Source organism: Trachemys scripta, chromosome 10 (genome assembly GCF_013100865.1).
Source record: "Trachemys scripta elegans isolate TJP31775 chromosome 10, CAS_Tse_1.0, whole genome shotgun sequence".
Taxonomy (NCBI): domain Eukaryota; kingdom Metazoa; phylum Chordata; order Testudines; family Emydidae; genus Trachemys; species Trachemys scripta.
In genome coordinates, this window is record NC_048307.1 from 11,926,419 (window position 1) to 11,944,954 (window position 18,536).

Sequence of the window (18,536 nt, forward strand, 5' to 3'; positions counted from 1 at the left end):
TTCTTTTCTCCCACTCTTTTTTCAGGACTCAAAAAGCTTCAGGTGACAGTTATGGAGAGAGAGAGAGAGAGAGAGAGAGAGAGAGACACACATTTCTGGATGAAGTAGGAATGAAAGGGTTTGATAAACTGAAAGCGAAGCAAACCGCTTTGAGAGGCCTTTGCGGGTAGGTGAACGTCGGCGTCAGAAGAGCCAGAGTTAGTGACGTTGCACAGGGCTTTGCTTTTTAATGGAGCAACGACTAGGCCGATTTTCAATTGGTCTCCAAATCCGCACCTGCGAGTCACAAATACCCCTCTTGTCTTGCACATGTAAAGTGGGCATTGCTGCAAGCACAGAACTGGCAGTTGCAGCCAAAAATTTGGCCCAAGCTTATAACTTGCAAGCGGTCTTCATCAATAACAAAGGAGTATGGTATACTAGAGAAAAAATAGCACATGAAACTCCCTCTAGCTGAGAATCTGGCCCACAGGGTTTCATCTCTCTGTGCCTCATGCTCTCAGAGCCCAATCCTGCAAGGTGCTGAGTGGCTCCTGGGAGCTGCAGAGCATCCTCGTCTCATTGAGCTCTGTGGGAGTTAAGGAGGAGACATTCAGAATCTTGGAAGACTGGGCTGTCTCTCTAATGATTGGCTTTGCTTCATGCTGTATAGCCTGCTAGCATACAAATATTCAGAGCACATCACTCAGATACTATCAAAGAAATGGCAGTTCATGTTTTGCACATCACAGCTGTGTATTACGAGTCTCACTAAGCAAGGAGAAAAACTGGAAACAAAATCCACAAACCAAGCAAAATAAATATAAAAAGGCAGTAAAAGTAAGTTGATGGTGTTGCTCTAATTTGAGCAAACATTAATTTAAAATGTGTAATTGAATTAATGCATTTAAAAAAATCCCAGCAAATCCTGACCATGGATATAAATACATTATAGGGTTCTCCTTTGACATCACATCTCTTTCACGGTTTACTACTCACAATTTATTTTAATGTCACCAGAATCCCAAGGAATTATTTATGTCCTTGTCACCCACCATTGTTTTTTTTTATTTGTCCTCTATATCTATATCCTCTCTCCACAATTACACCCCCCCATATGTAGACATCACTTCCACGTGATAAATTACCGAGCTGTTTAATAAATTAATTTAGCATGCGCCTTTGACTGCCTTGCAACACTAGGCCAACGAACCTAGCTCCACAGGACTTATTCTACGAATCCAGACATCTGAATAGCTTCAGATGCTTCTTTTTTAAAACATTAAATCATGCTACCACAAATGTATTTCCTTTCTCCACCCCCTCCCTGCAAAAAATGTGAATCACCCCCCAGAACTCTGGCGCTGGGTCCAGAACCGGGAATATCCAAGTCTGAACCAGAGCAGTTCAAGGACCAGTGTCTTGGGACTCGCCAGTGGCTTCAAGTTCCTATTTCTAGGACAGTAATGGGAGATTCCTAGCTACCCAACAGCCCGCACAACAGTTGCTTCTACCCTTGGCAGGTCCAGAGATAGCAGTCTTTGCATCTGTGACATTTTTAGGCCTAGAAAAACCACTTCAATCTATTTAAGGAGGGGCTTCACATGTATTACCTGTCTCTGAGTACTTTGGAGTTGGGCTCATGGCAACTAAAATACACCATGCTCTGGAGGAGAAGAGTCCCAATTAAAATTGTTTAAAACTTCTTCCACTTGCAAGGTAATGTGGCAGAAGCAAAATAATGTATTATTTATATATGCACACTCACACACACGCAAAGTGTATGACAAAATACATAGACAATGCCAATGCCTCCTACTGTTATGTACATGAATACTCACATATACTATACCAATTTATGAACATAGTTTATAAAAGGATATTGGGAACCTTTGCCATGAACAATGCCACCAAGTGCAAAATTTTATTATCGCCACCTGCCCATTTTACAAAGGTATAGAGAAAAACCAGGTGCCAAATATGCCTGTGGTTTAACTCAATTTAATTGGATGAATGAATGAATCTGGCACAAGAAATCTATGCATTTACTGTAATAAACCTAAAAGCGGATAGAAGCCGATACAGTACATCACCTACATTTCCATATACTTATTACCATTGATTTTTAAAATGACGTAGCTACAAAAGATTACACTTGTCCAACTCCTAGATTTAAATGCTATAATAGGATGCAAACTATGTAAATATTTTTCAAATGTATTGGGTCGTACCTGATCCTCAGCATGTGTAAATTGGCATAATTGCATTGAATTCAATAGAGCTACGTTGATTTATACTTGCTGAGGCTTTGCTCACTAAGTGTTATTATGAACACTGGACAAATCTATTTAAAATGTTGCATGTGTGTATTATGTTCTGTGAAGCATTAGCTATAGGTCCTACAGCCCTTACCACCATGTTAGTCCCATTGCCTCCAGTAAGACTATTCATGATGTGCACCAGGGACTATTCACATGTGTAAAGGCCGCAGGATTTGGGCCTATCAAATGTATATTCTTCAGAGAGTCATTCTGGTCTACGCCAAGACAATGTCTCCTCCTTTGGTCACCAGTATCGCAGATTCTCCATCTCTTTTTACACCTCTGTTTCAGTTCTTCCCTGATGCTATCCAAAGCTAGAGATATCATTCAGCCGTGTCGAAGTGAGGAGCTATTCTGACAAATGCAGTTCGCCGTGAGTGATTTCATTTCCACAAAGGGCTTTCAGAATATTTTTTCAGGCTGCTGTATCCTCTTGAATGTTACATTTAACTCCCATGTTGGGGATCATGCCAGAAGGGTGTTACAGAAGGTGCTGTCTTAACCAGGCTAAACTGAAATGGCAGATTGAGAACCTCCAGCTGATTTGGTAGATTTTTTTATATGCAGATTGACATGGATATTCTACCTCCAGCTCCTTCGCCTGCCCGTTTTCTCCTGATCTCCTTGCACCACTTAACCTCTCATTCCCTTCTGGCTTCTTCCCCACCCCATACCATGCATATTCCAGTATCTCCAACCTCAAAAAGCTAACCGTTGGTCCCTCACCTGCCTCTCCAGCTACCATCCACTTCCTTTCTTCCCGTTTATTTGTGTTACAGTAGCATGGAGCCCCAGTCATGGAGCGGGACTCCATTGTGCTAGGTGCTGTACACACATTCACTTCCACACTCACCAAATGAGCGCCCATCCTCCCCCTCTACTCCACCCCCTCCACTCCTCTGAAACAGCTCACACCAAGATGTGTAATGCTCTCTTCCTGGCTAAGTCTCAGGGTCAGTGAGCCATCATTCTCCTTGATTCCTAGCTGTTGTTAACACTGTTGGTCATGCTCGACCTCTTGCCCTGCCTTAGTTTCCCACAGCTCTGCTCCTCTGTCTCTCCCCTACCTTTCCTCCATCCTCCTTCACTGTCTTTTTGGTGGGTCATCCTCCTCCTCCTGCTGCTGCTGCTTTCAGTGGCAATCTGCTCTTAGATTTCTCTTCCCCCTCACCACCCTTTCCCTGGGTGAGCTCTCTGTTCATACACATATCTATTGGCCATCCCAAAGCAGATGACTCCCAAGCCTACCTCTCTCTTTCATTCTCCCATTGACATCTCCTTCTGGGAGTTTCACCATCAGCTCACACTTGATGTAGACAAACCCTGAACTCCCAGTTTTTCCCCTTCCGATCACCCACTTTGTGCTCTGTCGCTGTTGATCACACCTCCGCTATCCCTGTCACTCAGGTTCTTAACCCTGTGGCCAGCTCAGACTCCTCCTCTAGTTCACTCTTCCCATGGGGTGGTGTCCCAGTCCTGCCGCTTCTTCCATCAAAACCTCTTCTTTCTGTTCAGATAGCTAAAACTCTCATTTCCTGTCTTGATCACAGGAATTTCCTCTCCTTCCCGCTTCCAGTCTGTACAATATGCAGTCACCAGGATGATGTACCTGGCCCCTCCATGTCACATACACACACCTTTGAATCCCTACACTGGCTTCTCCTTCTCCATTGCAAATTCAACTTCCTTGTCCTTGACCTCAAAGTCCTACCTACCCCTGCCTCTCCCCGCTTCTCTGAGTTTATCTCTGACTGCATAGTCCACTCATTCTCTATATTCCACTAGGGATGCTACCCAGGTCACCCTATTTGTCTGCTTTTCACACAGGCCCAATCAATGGGATTTCCTTCCCTTCGCTCCACATGGAGCAGCTGTCATGAGCCGACACATCAGACCATTATCCTCTCATTTCAATAAGACATTTCTAGTATATTTAATATTTTAAGTCTCTTTGTTCCAGCCTGTTATGCACTGACTAGCCTTTGCTGGTAACCACATAATCCCAGGCCTTGTCCGTCCTTGGGATTAGCCTCAATTCAGTAGCTGGTGTCCAGCAAAGGCTAGTGCTGGTGGAGCAGAGAGATTTAAAAAGAGACTCCCCCAGGAGTTTGCACTGATGCAGCTGCATGGATTGCTGGTCACCAAACCCTACAGCCCAGGGACAGACAAGACTTTATTGATGTTGCTTTGTTACCCTCCCCACACTGCGGTATCACATCTAGATTTAGATTATACAAATCTTTGGAGCTGTGACCAGAGGGCTTTTGTTTGTTTGCTTGTTTCTGCTTGGACTAGGGAACAAATAAATAATCCCCAACATTCAGAATAATACTCCTCACACATCAAATGAGCACGAAATCTGACCTTTCCTAGTTAATCCTTCCTGGTGAGGCGTTAGATCTTGTGCCGCCTGATGATCAAACAGGATTGCATTAAGCAGACATAAAGAACAAGCTCTTATCTAGATACGATTTCTCTCCCCTCCATGGGATCCTGTTCTCTCTCTCTAACTCCTCCCTCCCCCAGTTGCATGAAATCAGCCAAATCCATAATCTAATCTGGCTGGGGCTCGAAGGTGGAAAAAAATCAAATCCTAATGCAGTGACTGCTCTGAGTGGAGAATGAAGCCAATCAGAAGAGCACTAGCAAGCCCTTCTCGGGGCACCTCGTTGAGGGAAGGGCAGGAAGCTTCTCACCAGCAAGCAGCGGTGCTCACTGAGCTCCTGCACATTGATTGCCACAGCCTCAGCCCGGGGCTTTGGCTGGAGAAATAGCAGCTGGAGTGCCCAGGACTGAGTTCATCCCTGGGGCCTCGGAGGGGTTGGGAAGGTGACCCCTTCTCGCGCATATCCCCTTAGTCTGTGTTCATGTTTCTTTAAAAGGCTCCGTGGTTACACAAAGGGGTAGGAGTGTGTATTTCAGTGTCACAGGGTGTTTGAGTGTGAGACAGTCGGGTTGTGCATGCCAGTGTCATGTTGTTTTGGAGTGTGAGAGAGTAGGGGGATGTGTGTTAGTGTCACAGTGTGGGTGTGTCAGTGTCAAGGCGTGCTGGAGTTTGAGAGTCCGGGTGTGTTTACCAATGTCACGTTGTGTTGGATTGTGAGAGAATCGGTGTGTGTCAGTGGCAAAGTGTGAGGGTGAGAGAGAGTCCAGGTGTGTGTGTCAGTGTCACAGTGTGTATGTGTGAGAGAGAGAGAGAACCCAGGTGTGCGTCACAGTGGGCGTGTGTGAGAGAGTCCAGGTGTGCGTGTCAGTGTCACAGTGGGTGTGTGAGAGAGAGAGTTCAGGTGTGCCTATCAGTGTCACAGTGTGTGTGTGTGAGAGAGAGAGAGAGTCCAGGTGTGCGTGTCAGTGTCACAGTGGGTGTGTGTGTGAGAGAGTCCAGGTGTGTGTGTCATTGTCACAGTGTGTGTGAGACAGAGTCCAGGAGTGTGTGTCAGTGTCACAGTGTGTGTGTGTGAGAGAGTCCAGGTGTGCATGTCCATGTCACAGTGGGTGTGTGAGAGAGTCCAGGTGTGTGTGTCAGTGTCACGATGTGTGTGTGTGAGAGAGAGAGTCCAGGTGTGCATGTCTGTGTCAGTGTGTGTGTCAAGTATCAGGGGGTAGCCGTGTTAGTCTGTATCTACAAAAACAACAAGGAGTCTGGTGGCACCTTAAAGACTAACAGATTTATTTGGGCATAAGCTTTCGTGGGTAAAAACCTCACTTCTTCGGAGTGTGTGTGTCAGTGTCCTGGTGTGTGTGTCAGTGTCATGGTGCGTGTGTGAGAGAGTCAGGAGGTGTCAGTGTCATGGTGTGTGTCTGAGAGAGAGTCCAGGTGTGTGTGTCAGTGTCCCAGTGTGTGTGTGTGAGAGAGAGACTCCAGGTGTGTGTGTCAGTGTCACAGTGTGTGTCAGTGTCACGGTGTGTGTGAGAGAGAGTCCAGGTGTGTGTGTCAGTGTGACGGTGTGTGTGTGTGAGAGAGTCCAGGTGTGCGTGTCATTGTCACAGTGTGTGTGAGAGAGAGTCCAGATGTGCATGTCCGTGTCACAGTGTGTGTGTGAGAGAGTCCAGGTGTGTGTGTCAGTGTCCCAGTGTGTGTGAGAGAGAGAATCCAGGCATGTGTGTCAGTGTCCCAGTGTGTGTGTGAGAGAGAGAGTCCAGGTGTGTGTGTCAGTGTGACTGTATGTCTGAGCGTGAGACAGTCAGTGAGTGTGTCTGAGGCACAGAGAGTGCCTGTGGCTACAGAAGGCAGGAAGTGCAAACCAAACACTGCTGCGAGCACCACTGGCTGCAGAGAAGGAGAGAGACAGAGAGGGAGCCCGAGGGAGGCGGGGAAAGCCGCAACAGGCAGCGCCTTTGCCTCTCAGGGCCGGGCTGCGTTAGAACCTTCCCCGGCTCCATGAGTTCTTCCCGGGTACAACAGGGGGCTCGCAAGGCGCCAGCTCTGCCCAGTCCCCGCGCGGTGCTCACAGCCCAGGCTGCAAACGGGGACTGGCAAAATCACACTGGTCCATAGCTGTCCCCCTACACACGCCTTTTCCTGCCGTAACCTTGGGGAGACGTGGCTGCCAACGGGGGGCTGGCGGGGTAACAATACAGTGCGGCTGCACAGGGCTCTGGCCCCACTCCGCAGATAGCAGGGGCGAGCTGGAAGCTGGAGGGAGCCGTCGGGGGAGAAATTGCAAAGCCGGGGCCCGGAGCTGCGGGCCAGGGGGCACTGCTGTCTCGCCAAGGCCGAGCACGGGTCTCCCAAAGAAGGTATCATCCGCCTGGGGTTAGGGAGAGCTCCCTTTCCATCCCGCTAGCCAGATCCGCCTGGCATCTGCGGCCTGGCCATGGGATCCCCCCCGTCCCCTCAGCCACCAATCTTCGCTGTGCAGGAAGCGGCCGGCTCCCTAAGTCCCTGCAGGGTCCGGAACCCAGCAGGTGTCTGGCCGGAGCAACTTCCTCTTTCTGCTTCCTGGCCGCCCAGCGATCCCAGCCCCCTAGCCCTACAGATGAGCGCCGTCAGAGAGGAGACAGCCGGGGGCCCTGCTCCCAAACGCCGGCCTGCAGCCAGGCGAGGAATAAGCGCCTTTCCTCCCGCTCTCCCAGCCTTTGCGCGGCGAGCCCAGGGAACCACAAATCTGCGCCCTGGCGTGTAATGAAGATGCAGCGAGTTACAAGCGCAGATCAATGCCTTTGGGGAGCCTTCGGGGCTGTTTTCTTCGATTTCGCATGGTAATGAGATTTCGCATTTCAGATCAGTGCAAATGGTTTCCCCTTCAGAAGGGAATGAGCCGCCTGCTTATGACTTCGTGTGAAAGCTCCAGCGACTTGTCCCTTCGCCTTTGTGACGCCAAGGGTGCAAACATCAGCAAACACGCGAATACAGCGCCGGGAAGCCTGCTCCCCATAACTCCCCTGGATTATTACTGAGAATCCACCGTGGGGCCCCGCTCACGTGTCGGAAGGAGGGAAGAGAGCCCCCCAGATCTGAGCGCCGCTGGCGAAAGCAGCCTCCGCTCCCAAGCAAGTCCAGGGACTTGCACCCCTGTGGGAACTACCTGTGTGAGCGAGGACAGCCCTGCGCTTCCTCCTCCAGAGAGAGCCCTGCTCCCTGGCTGGGTGTCTCCCCCGCGGGGCTTTGCCCTGCCAGGCAAGGGGAGACTTCCTGCCCTGCCGGCATTGCCCGAGTGCCTGAAAGGTGACGCCGCTGAGACAGGCTCTGTCCGTGCCCGGCACATAGCACTCAAATAACGATGGCTCTAGACACACACGCACCCCGTGCACCCTGGAGCTCACCCCCTGCAAAGCCACTTCCATGCCGGACAGGTAGAAAGAGATTGTTCCGCCCTCAGAGTTAAAGCCACTAGCCTCCTTGCTCGTCCACTTCGTCTCCCCCTGCTTTGTCTTTCTAGCTTAAACAAAGTCCCCCGGAAAGGCCACGAGGGAACGGAAGGCGGCAGGGAGAAGGGAGCGAGCCAGTGGAGAAACTTCCTGGGAAGTTTTTGCAATTCCACATTTTGAAGGAGGAACACCACCACCACCTCCACCTCTATAGGGCCTGGCTTTGCACAGAGCCCAGCAGCTCCTGTTGGGAGCAATGCAAACCTGCGGCGAGCCCCCGGGGTCTGGCCAATATCCACCAACAGCCCCGGGGACACCCACGCACCTGTTGCCTTCGCCTCCTCTCCCCCGGGGTGTGTGCGAGGAGCTGCCCCGGGGTGGAACGGGAGTGGACCTGCGCTGGCAGCAGGAGTTACCCGCCCTGGAGCCGTCTCCTTACCTGCGCTCCCCGCCAGCCCAGGTTTGCTGCCCGCTCTGCCTCCTCCGCTCTCTAACTCCCGCTCGGGGCTCTTTATGGAGATTCATTCATTCATTGCGTTCCCATCGGGCCCTCGGCCGGTCCCTGCCTCTCGGAGGCAGAGCGAATGAGGCCTCGCCCATTCGGAGCGACTTTCTCATTAGAATGAAGAGCGCGCTCACAGCCCCCGCCGGAGAGGGGGGGACACGCCGGCCAGGGAGCAAGGATTAGCGCCCCCCCAGGAATCTCCCCGGAGAGGAAATGGGGGAGGGGAGGTCAGCAGAGACCGGGATGCTGGGTATGGAGGCTACCCCGGGGGGCATTAACCGGCGGTGACCTGTCAAGGATGGGGAGTGTCTCTGCAGCACAAGAACCTGCTTTGGAGCAGATTCTCTCCCCAGCTGATAAACCCCTGTCCTGTTCTCATCCTTCGCTGTCCATCTCTCTCGTTTCTTCCTACCGCGCCCATCACCGCGGTCGCCCTAACCCGGATTTGCCTCTGCCTTCCCCCAGCGGTTCCCAACCACCCCCCTGATGAGCACACCTCGGGGGCTGTGAATACAGCTCCGCACAGCCCCGACCCCACCTGGGAGCCCCTAGCGCTGGCCATGGAGAAGGGGCCGCTCCTGTGAGTCAGTGGCACTCGCCTTTCCAGGGCCAGTGGGTCTGTCAGTCTGCCCCGGGGCTAGGGAGGGACACCCTCCTTTGCAGCCCCTCTCTCTGCGCCGGGAGCCATCTGGCCGGCTCGCCAGCCAGCTCCCCAGAGAGCTCTTCTTCCCTCGCTTTTTACTCTTTGTTTTCCTCCCCGAGCTCATGCTTCCTGTCCCGTTTTCATCCCAGGCTTTGATTTTTCTCTTTCTCTGTACCCACAGCACGATCTCAGCCTCTCTCTACAAAGCAGCTGGCCAATTCAAGCGGCATACAAAGGAGCTGACTCAATCCCAGAGACCGCGAATGGAGATAAATCCTTATGCATGGGGGAGAGAGGGCGAGCCGGAGGAAGAAGAGCCCCCAGAAGAAAAGCCCTGCAACCTGGGGAGGGGGGGAAGGGGGCAACAATCATTAGGCACCCTACCCCAGATCTGCACAGGCACAGCGATGCGTTCACACCCCTCATCCCTGTTCCGGGCGCAAAGGCAGAGCAGGTTACCCTGGTCCCCTACTTACACAGCGCTCAGTGCCCTCCACCAGAGTTTCTTGCAGGGCTTTGAGCGGCCGGTCAGAGAGTAAAGGGTCCAAGCAAGATCATTTCCAGGTTCAACAGAGCTGGGGTGTGTGTGAGAGAGAGTGGGTGTGGAGGGGGAAGAAGGGGACAGGGATATGCGGCCAGTACAGTGTGGGAGAGACAACGCTGTAAAGTGTCTATCTAGCGGGTACCCCTGTCCGTTTCCACGTGGCTCCCTGATTCCCGGCCTTTGGCCTTTCCCTGAGAAGTCTGGACAGTGGTGTGTCCTGTCGGATACTCACTGCCTTGTCACCTGGTTTATGTGACGCTTCTTGGCTGCAGTCCCTGCCTTTGGAAATCCACGAGATGCGGCTATAAAGATTTTAAGACAAGCCAACGCGGCAGGCCCGTTTGACTAATATTCCCTTTTCTTTCCTTCCCCTCGCTTCCTGATACCGGCCCTTCTCCCAGCGCCGCGCCCCAAGTATTGGACCGAACGCCTCTGCTGTTCTCTGGGTGTGACTGGGGGCAGAGGGGGTCAGCTGGACTCCGCTTTCCCTGCAGACCTAGCCAGACGCAGCAGCCTCCGCTACGCACCCCTGTTCGATCCTGGGCATGCCGCTTCCTCCTAAGATTGTGGGAGCGAGGTAAAAATGCGGCCTAATTATTTATACAGTAAATGTAAGGTGAGCTGAGGAACAAGACTGCCGCCTGCAATCCCTTCAAGGCGTCTTGATTCCCCCCCCCCCACCCCCTTCACAGCGTCTGGGTTTTGGCGCTGCCGGAGACTTCAGAGCGACAACCCATTAATTTGGGAACATTCTGAAATAATTCGAAATTCACCTCGCCACTCACTCTACGGCTCCCTTAATAGATGTCATTTATATATACGGTGGCACCCCCTTGGAAACCCTGGAATCAATTTATATTAATGATCTCTTTATTCACCACGGCAAACTTTTAAATGTTTAATACAGTGCAAACTGGCAATGAAACGCATCAAACTAACAGAAGGAGGTTGGTCCCGGTGCAGAGGGAAGGTGTCGGCTGGGGAATCTTGAGGACCGTAATTACAGAAAGGGCAAGTAAAGTGTGCTCTAATGAAGAGTGAGCTAAAAGGTCACTATCCTCTGAGTTGCTGTTTGTACCTTCCCCCCACTGGGCGAGCCTGTTGATAGCAGAAATTGAAAACCTGACAAAAGCACCTTTTTATGAGTGGAAATCAAGAGACGGAAAGCCGTCCAGCTGGGAGTAACACAGCTGAACCCCTGGGCTGGGTGATCTCAGACTACTCGAAGATATGTATTAGGAAAAGCGATAGCTAGCTAGATTGAGCCGGCGTGGCTAATGCAGCAATGATCAGTTTAGAACTCGATGAGGGCGAGTAATTGATACAGAGTTTAATCAGGAGCAAAATACCAAGCCGAGCTGGCGATGGAAGGAGATGGGGATCCAAGTTTGGATGCTGTCTAGCCCTCCTAGGAAAGTGGCTACAACAGCAGAGTGACATCACCACGACAGAAAAGTCGGTGTGTTCTGTGACATCACCGTATGTCCGACCTTGGGCTCAGGTCTTTAGGAAACTGGGCGCGACTGACAGGCTAAAAACTTTGGGTCAGGCTGATTTGTGAGAGGGAGCCCAAGGATCTGAGAAATAGAGGGAAACCTCCGGCCATTTGAAAATCCGCACATTATATGAGAAAGAACAGACTGGATCATCTTTAAAAAACAACAAGTTGTTGTTTTTGTAGATACAGACTAACACGGCTACCCCCTGATACTTCGATCAGCTTTGACATTCCAAATCCAAAGCTCCCTGCCACGGAGCAATACTTTAGGAAGCGAGAGAGTCTCTCGCAGGTGGATTTGGGTGTGTGGTAGGCCGGGGGAGAAAGCCCAGGCTAACAGTAGGCTGTAAGGAGCAGTGGCGCAGTTTGGAAGGTCAGTGGTAGCAGCTTCCCTGACAGCTCGGAGTAGGAGCAGAGCCGGAGAGGATCAGCGCGCAGCGCGCTGCGTTTGGGAACGGGAGAAGTTCATCATTAACTCCCGAGTCCCCAAGATTCCTACTCCCGAGTCCCTGGCACTTGTCCCCTCAGTGTGACCCACCAGTTCAACTGGGCGCACCTAACAAACACTTCGGCCCGCCTAAATGAGCCCCCTGGCCGGACCCAGGGCAGCTGTGAGCGCTGGAGACAGGAGCAGTCCGGTTATTTAGTCAAACCGGGCAAGTTACAGGCCCGGAGCGCTGGTGTTGGACTCTGCCCCTGGGGGGAGTGCAAATGGAGCAATGCAAAGTTTGGCGAATGCGAGGCCGGCTGATAGTCAGGCTGGAAGGAGAAGGCGAGGGAGGCCCTGACAAGCCAGGGAAGGGGTAAGCGACTCGCGCAGCCAGTCAAGGACGCTGGACAGCAGCAAATGCTGCTCTCCCAGCGATTCCTTCCGGAAAAGGGGGACACGGAGCGGCCAGAAGGAACGTATCTGCACCATCCGCTGCGAAATGGCCCAGCCCCCGGAGCTGGAGCAGCGGGGGATACAGCCCCGTCCAGGGCTGGAATGAAAGGGCTGGGTTTGCATCCGTGCATCAATGTCGCTCCCCTGCTCCGCGCGGGAGCAGGTGACAACCTGGTCGCAGGGAAGCTGACATTTCCAGGGGGAAGAAAACAGCAACCTACGAGTCAACCGGTTCTATTTTTGCCGAGGATGGGAGGCGTTATTCAACCGAAGGCAGCCCCGAAGTGAGGTGTGATTCCAGTGAAACGGAGTGTGAAGGAGAGTAACAGTAACAGCACGGCGGCCTCTTCCTCCCCATCCCCCCAAGATCAGCGAGGCCGACCAGGGACGAGCGGCCTTCACCGCACAACAAGGAAACACAAGCTTTAAATAAATAAAGAGCGGGACCGGCATGACTCGTTTATTGCATCAAGTACAGCAACTCTGGGGCTATCAAGCTGTAAAGCAACCGAGATTTTAAATGGACTGGAAGAGATTTCAAGGGTCCATCCGTGTGCATCGCCTGTCCAATAGTCTCCTAGCGCCCAGCCTGAGCGGGGTGTTTGTGTGTGTGTCAGGGCCCCGTTTAAAGATCTAGTTCACGCTGAGGTGGGTTCTGGGCACTGGGCTAAGGGGGGGATTGGCCTGGCATCATTCAAATGCATCATGAACATTATTTGGCAACTCTGGTTGCGGCTTAACAATGGGCTCCCTGATTGGCAAGCTACTCGGCCCTCGGTGTTTATCATTAATTCTGTTACGGAGATGGAACTTTGCAGCAACATCTGTCATTATAATTAAAGCCGCAATGCATTCATCGGATAGCAACGAAATCTCTTGTACAACCCGAAACAACAGAATCTAATAGAGGAGAAAACCCACTGGAGACCAATCAAAGAGATGGACTGTCCATCTGTCCAGCCTGGCTTTTATTATTATTTTAAAACTTAGCCAATCCAGGGGACTCTTTTAGGGGACAGGATGAGATGCCAAGAAGAGAGGAGTATTTAGGTTCAATAGTAACGTTTTTCCTTTAACAAGGTTATAACTCTCTGCAGTCCTCATTTCAATTAGAGTCACATATTGTTGGACCGGGGATAAGAGGTGATTAAAATCCAAGCCCACATTTGCGAGAGAGTTCCCCCCCGCCCGCTTGTTCGTTTAATTAAAACTATATGTGTGGCACGTTTTTGGCTGCAAAAATAGAATTCATATTAAAGAGGACATGTGGGGAGCTAGAGCGGAGCGCCGCCAACTCAGAAGCAAATTAGCAACGTGTGATTTAAAGAAATCTATTGATAAAACACACACACACGCCGAGAAAACCGAATTTTAAAACCCAAGCAAAGCCCTCCTGATTTGCAGGACTAACAAGCGCTGAGTTGCATTCTCTCAGGAATAGTAACCGTCAGGTCATTAGTCATTTTCGACAAATTCCAAAGCGATCAGTAAACAGCTTTATCTGAGCACAAGTTAACCTGCCAGGAAGATTTCAATCGGCTGTTAAGAAACATTTGGGCATATCGCTATTATCCACCCACCCCTACAGCGCGCGTCCGCACACACACACACACTCACGCGCCCACACACAACAGAGGCGCACACACTCACGCGCGTACACACACACACACACACACACACACACACTTTAGTGGGGGTTGCAAAACTCTTCCCTCCTCTGCCGGCAGACAGTGAGTCCCGCGAAGCCGTGCGAGCTTCCGCCTCCAAAGGGCTACAACTTTCCCCCCTCCCCACCCAGCACTGGGCGCCGGATCGCACTTAGCTCCGGATCACCAGACCTCGCTGAAGGCAACAGTTGCATTAACCTTCCTAGGGGCGAGGCCTCCGGGAGCTACTTTAAGGCTGACTAAAGTGCAGGGAGATGCAGGCGGAACCATTAGCTTCACCGAGGCTAGGGAGAAACCTAACTCCTGCTAGGAGCGAAGCGGAGCGGGGACAGCCTCTGGGGGAGCAAGAGGAGGGCTGCAGGCAGCGGCTTCCCAGTTCTTTATACTCCACAGCCTCCGGAACTGGGGAGCCCTGTTAGCTGCTGGGGGGGGGGATCCCCTCTGCCCCTGGCTTGGGCTCGTGGCTTTTGCCAGGGCGCCGGGGTTCCGCGCGGAGGTAGGGGCGCTGGGCGCTGTCCGCCGGTGCTGAAACCTGCCCGCTCGCTCCAGAGCCAGGACCCAGGTAGCCGCCAGGGACGCCGCGGAGCCCCGGGGACTTCAGGCGGGGAGCGAGCGGAGGGCAAGCCGAGTTCAGCCCGCAGCTCGCCCCGCCAGCCGGGCCGGGCTTCGGAAAGTTGGTCTGGTCGGTGCGGCCACTGGCGGGCTGCACCGGGCGTTCGCAGCGTCCCTGCCGGCAAAGGGGGCGAGCTCTGGAGGGGGGCCAGTCTGGCGGCTGGGCGCCTCTCCCAGGGCGCAGGAGCGGCTCAGGCTGGCTCGGCAGACGGAGGGCTCGCCTGGGAGAGCCCCGGGAGCCAGGGCTTATCTCCGGCAACATCTGCCGCGGGATGGGGCGGGGAAGGGGGAAGGAGGCAGCGCTGGCCACGAAAGGGGGCGAGCTGCAAAGGGAGCGCGGAGTTGGGTGGGCGGGCACCGGGGCTGGCTGCTCCCGGCGCACCGTATGGAGCGGCCCCTTTCTCCAGCCGACCCCGGAGCCGCCGGGGGAAAGCGAGCGAGCGAACGCCCGCTGCCCCGGTACTGCGGCAGGGGAGGGACGGGAAGGGAAGCCAGGGACACGGCGTCGGCTGCTGGCCCCGCTCCCCTCCCTCACAATCCCACCCAGCCCGGCTCACCTACCTGCCTGTGACATGGGGGGAGGGGTCCCTCGGCCGGGCCGGATGGTCCTTGATCTCCGCCCGGCGGGGACACGTTTTCCGGACGATCCACACACCCCGCGCCGGCAGCTCCCACTCCAGACGGCAAATTTCAAAGAGACAAATCCCAGGGCTGGACTCGGCCTGAGAACAGAGCGGGCTGCAGCTCCTCACTGCGTCAAGCAAGGAACCTCCAAGATCCAGGAAATGCAACGGGATTCATGCCAGGCGAGCCTCGGTTGACAGCGCTAGGCTCCGCTGTTTGGGGGGTTTAATTCGATCTATTCCAAGGCGGTCTGGGGCTGGAGAGGGGCCATCCGGCAGCGGCGATGCCCCGCGCTTAGGTAGTAGCACATTCTTGCCGAGCGTGATCAAAGGTTTAATGTAGGAGTCCGAGTGGGGGGGAGGGGCTGGGAGCGGGGCGGGGGAGGAGGGGGGGGGAAGGGGGTGTGTAACTTCAGCACAAGGCGCGGGTTGATCCAATGGAGCGTTAGGTGAAGTTGAAGCATCAAAGCTTCTAATCAGCTTGTTTGGCCAAGGCTGTCTGTAAACGAGAAGGGAGGGAAGAGCTCCCCACGGGGAAAGCCTCCTCCCCCCAGTCCCCAGCCGGGGGCTCCCTCCCCTGCCCAAAACTTCTCTCCCTCTGCTGGCTGGCAGGCTGGGTTTGGATTCCTCACGGGGCCTGACCTTGCCTCTCGCTCGCTCGCTCGCTCTAGTACCAATCCCACGTTAGGAGGGAGGGAGATTAACATCGGGCCGGGCCGGGTTTGGGAGAGGCACAGACACGGCCCTCAAGCCGCCCGCAGCACAGGCTCTGGGCTCCCGGCAAACTTTCCGGGTAACTTTTTCGGGCTGCTGTTTCCTTTCCGTTCCGACCCTGGCTGGGACCCGGGAGGAATTAGCGACCCCCACCCCACTCCTCCGGCAGGCGCAGGCTGGAAGAGATGCCAGGCTGAAGCAACTGCTCGCTAATGGTCCGGGAGAGAAGGGGATTAGCCGGAGCGAGAGGAAAGGGATCACCCAGTTTTACGCAGCTGGCGATTGGCCTGGGGCGCGGCGCCGGGGGTGGATCTGGCCTGGCAAAGGGTGGGCTGGGTGTTGGGAAGGGGCAACCTTGGCTAGGGAAGTCTTCGGGCGCAGAGCCAGAGCCTTGGGCTGTATCAGTGTCTCGGCCCCTCCTGTCCTTTTCGGAGTCCCAGCGCCATCCCGGGTCCTGCTAGCAGAGCGCTCCTTGGAAACGAGCTGCCGGGGCCGGCACAGCCCAGCTCAGGCGGGGGGATGTCTCCAGTCCCCAGCTTGGGGGAGGAAGTTTCGCCGCACACGGAGGAGCAAATGACACTGCAGGGATGTTGCCCAGCCCGCTGAAAAGCCCGGCGGGACCCGCGTAGCCCACAGCAAGCCCTGGGGAGGGGGGTAACTTGTCCCCGCGCTGGGTCGGAGGGGAGCGCGGCTCGCAATGGTCCGGCTGGGAAAGGGAACAGCTGGGATAACAGGATGATTGATCCCCAGCCCCCGTGTCTCTAATAACTCCTGGGGTAGGACGGGGGGGGAAGTAAACACATATCCCCCCCCCCCAGTGAGGATGGAGTTTCTTATTAAACCCAAAATCCCATCAGGCCCGTCTCACCACAGGAGAGGAAATCCCCAGCAGCTCTGGGTGCAGCACCTGCTGGAGCAGCCCCCACCCCAGGAATCTTGCCCCCCCCCCTTTCACTGCCTGCTGGAAATGCTGCCTGCTTCTGTCCCACGCGCTTCAACAGGTGTTGGGCTCCGAGAGCAGCTTTTCCAGCTCGGGGCAGATCTCGGCTGATGAAGCTCTTGGCCTCTCCCAGCCCTCCCTTCTTTCTGTCCCCCCTCCGATTGCAAAGCCACCGGGCCCCTTCCCCTTCTCGGTGTGGTGAAGTGACAAAGGGCCTCTTTAATAACCCATGGCCGAAATAAACCCGGGATTAGCCAAGAACAATCCACCCCGCCGCCGCGGATCAGACCCATTCATTGAGACTTACTAGTTGCGAGAACCACATAAACGGATACACCTTTAGCTGCGAGAAAATGCATCCCTCATTGACAGGGGCTTTCCTAGGAGTACCAGAGCAGCTTTCCTCTCCATTACTCCTCTCATTTCCGGAAATTAATGAGCTGGAGAACTTGTCTCTATCGCACAGAGGCCTCCACACACATCAAAAACACTCAACTCATTTGCCACACAAGCCTTTGAGTCAGGCATGTTGCAGCATTAGCCCTGGAAGGGGGCGGGGGGGAGATGCAAAGAGATAGGCGAGATAGTGAAGAGCTGGGCTCTTCATTTCTTTCGGCTCAATAATAATAATCATCAAAATACAGCCAAGAAATGAGGCAAAATGTAATAAAGCTGGGAGACAGCCTGGGAACAAGCGAGATGGTGGCGGGTCTCCAGATGACAGCCGGCAACCTGGCTTACTACTTAGTCAAGTTAAAAACACGGGCTTCTAAAGGCAGCAGCCAAACAAAGGGAAGCAAATTGTACGGAAAGCAGAGGGGGTGATGGACAGGGGCAAGGCTGGGTCTGTCCAGCCAGTGGTTCTCAACCTGTTTACCATTGTGGGGCCCTACGTGTTATGTGGGCTGCATCCAATACTACCTGTCTGGCCCTGAAGATGTCACATGGGCCGCAGCTCTGTGCTGATTGGGCCACAAATGGCCAGCACAGGTTGAGAACCACTAGTCCAGGAAGGTGCACCCTGCCCTATTCTACTTGAGAGGGCTTCTCTGCTCCGAGGCCCTGGCTTGACCTTCTGGTCCTATTGGAAGCCTGCTCCTTGTATTGATATTTGATATCTTTGGGCTTTGGTGTTTCTTCTCTCTAATTCATGTGTTACTGAAACTACTAGAGGAATAGAATTAATCATTACTGTTTGTATTGCCGCACCACCTGCAGGGCCAGGGGCCTTTTGGGCTGAGCATTGTACAGACCTGCCTTTATGTGCCCCTTTTCAGCTCCAAGCATTTTACAGAGCTGGGCAGCTATAATTATCCCCTTTTTGGGGTATGGGGGAGGGAGACAGAGATGAAGTGACTTGCCTAAGGTCTCACGGCATGTCAATGGTAGAGGCAAGAGTAGAACTCAGCTCATACCCATGGGATCATGCTGTTCAGCCAGAGGCCTGAAAGTACTTTACAGATGGGGTGGACCCCACCTTTAATCTGTTAGCCTCATTTTACAGAGGGAAGAAACCAAGGCCCAGAGGAGTTCAGGGTTCTTCCTTTTCCCCAGTTAAGTCAATAGAAACCCCCAATCAACCCAATGGGCAATGGATCCAGCCCCTAAGTAACTTGCCCATAACCTTTCTTCAAGGCAAGATAAGCAGATGAGCTAATTTTGGCCTTTTGCTTGGATCCACAGATCTCTGAGGCATTTGATAAATGCCTTGGTCAGGGACTGGGGGAAAGTTAAATGAAGTAGAGTGAAACCTGTTAATAATGGCTGCCATTGGGATTCCACCTGGACTGGCCATC

The 18,536-nt window shown here is 53.4% G+C and overlaps 1 protein-coding gene across 1 annotated transcript in view; it reads right to left on the reverse strand.

Annotated features, from left to right (window-relative positions):
* The window catches only part of ELFN1 (extracellular leucine rich repeat and fibronectin type III domain containing 1), a 177,934-nt gene extending 162,511 nt beyond the window's left edge, over positions 1 to 15,423 (reverse strand). The window contains exon 1 of the mRNA XM_034783983.1: positions 15,025 to 15,423. The gene's annotated coding sequence lies outside the window, so the exon portion shown is untranslated. The remainder of the gene's footprint in view (positions 1 to 15,024) is intronic.
* Positions 15,424 to 18,536: the final 3,113 nt, after the last annotated feature.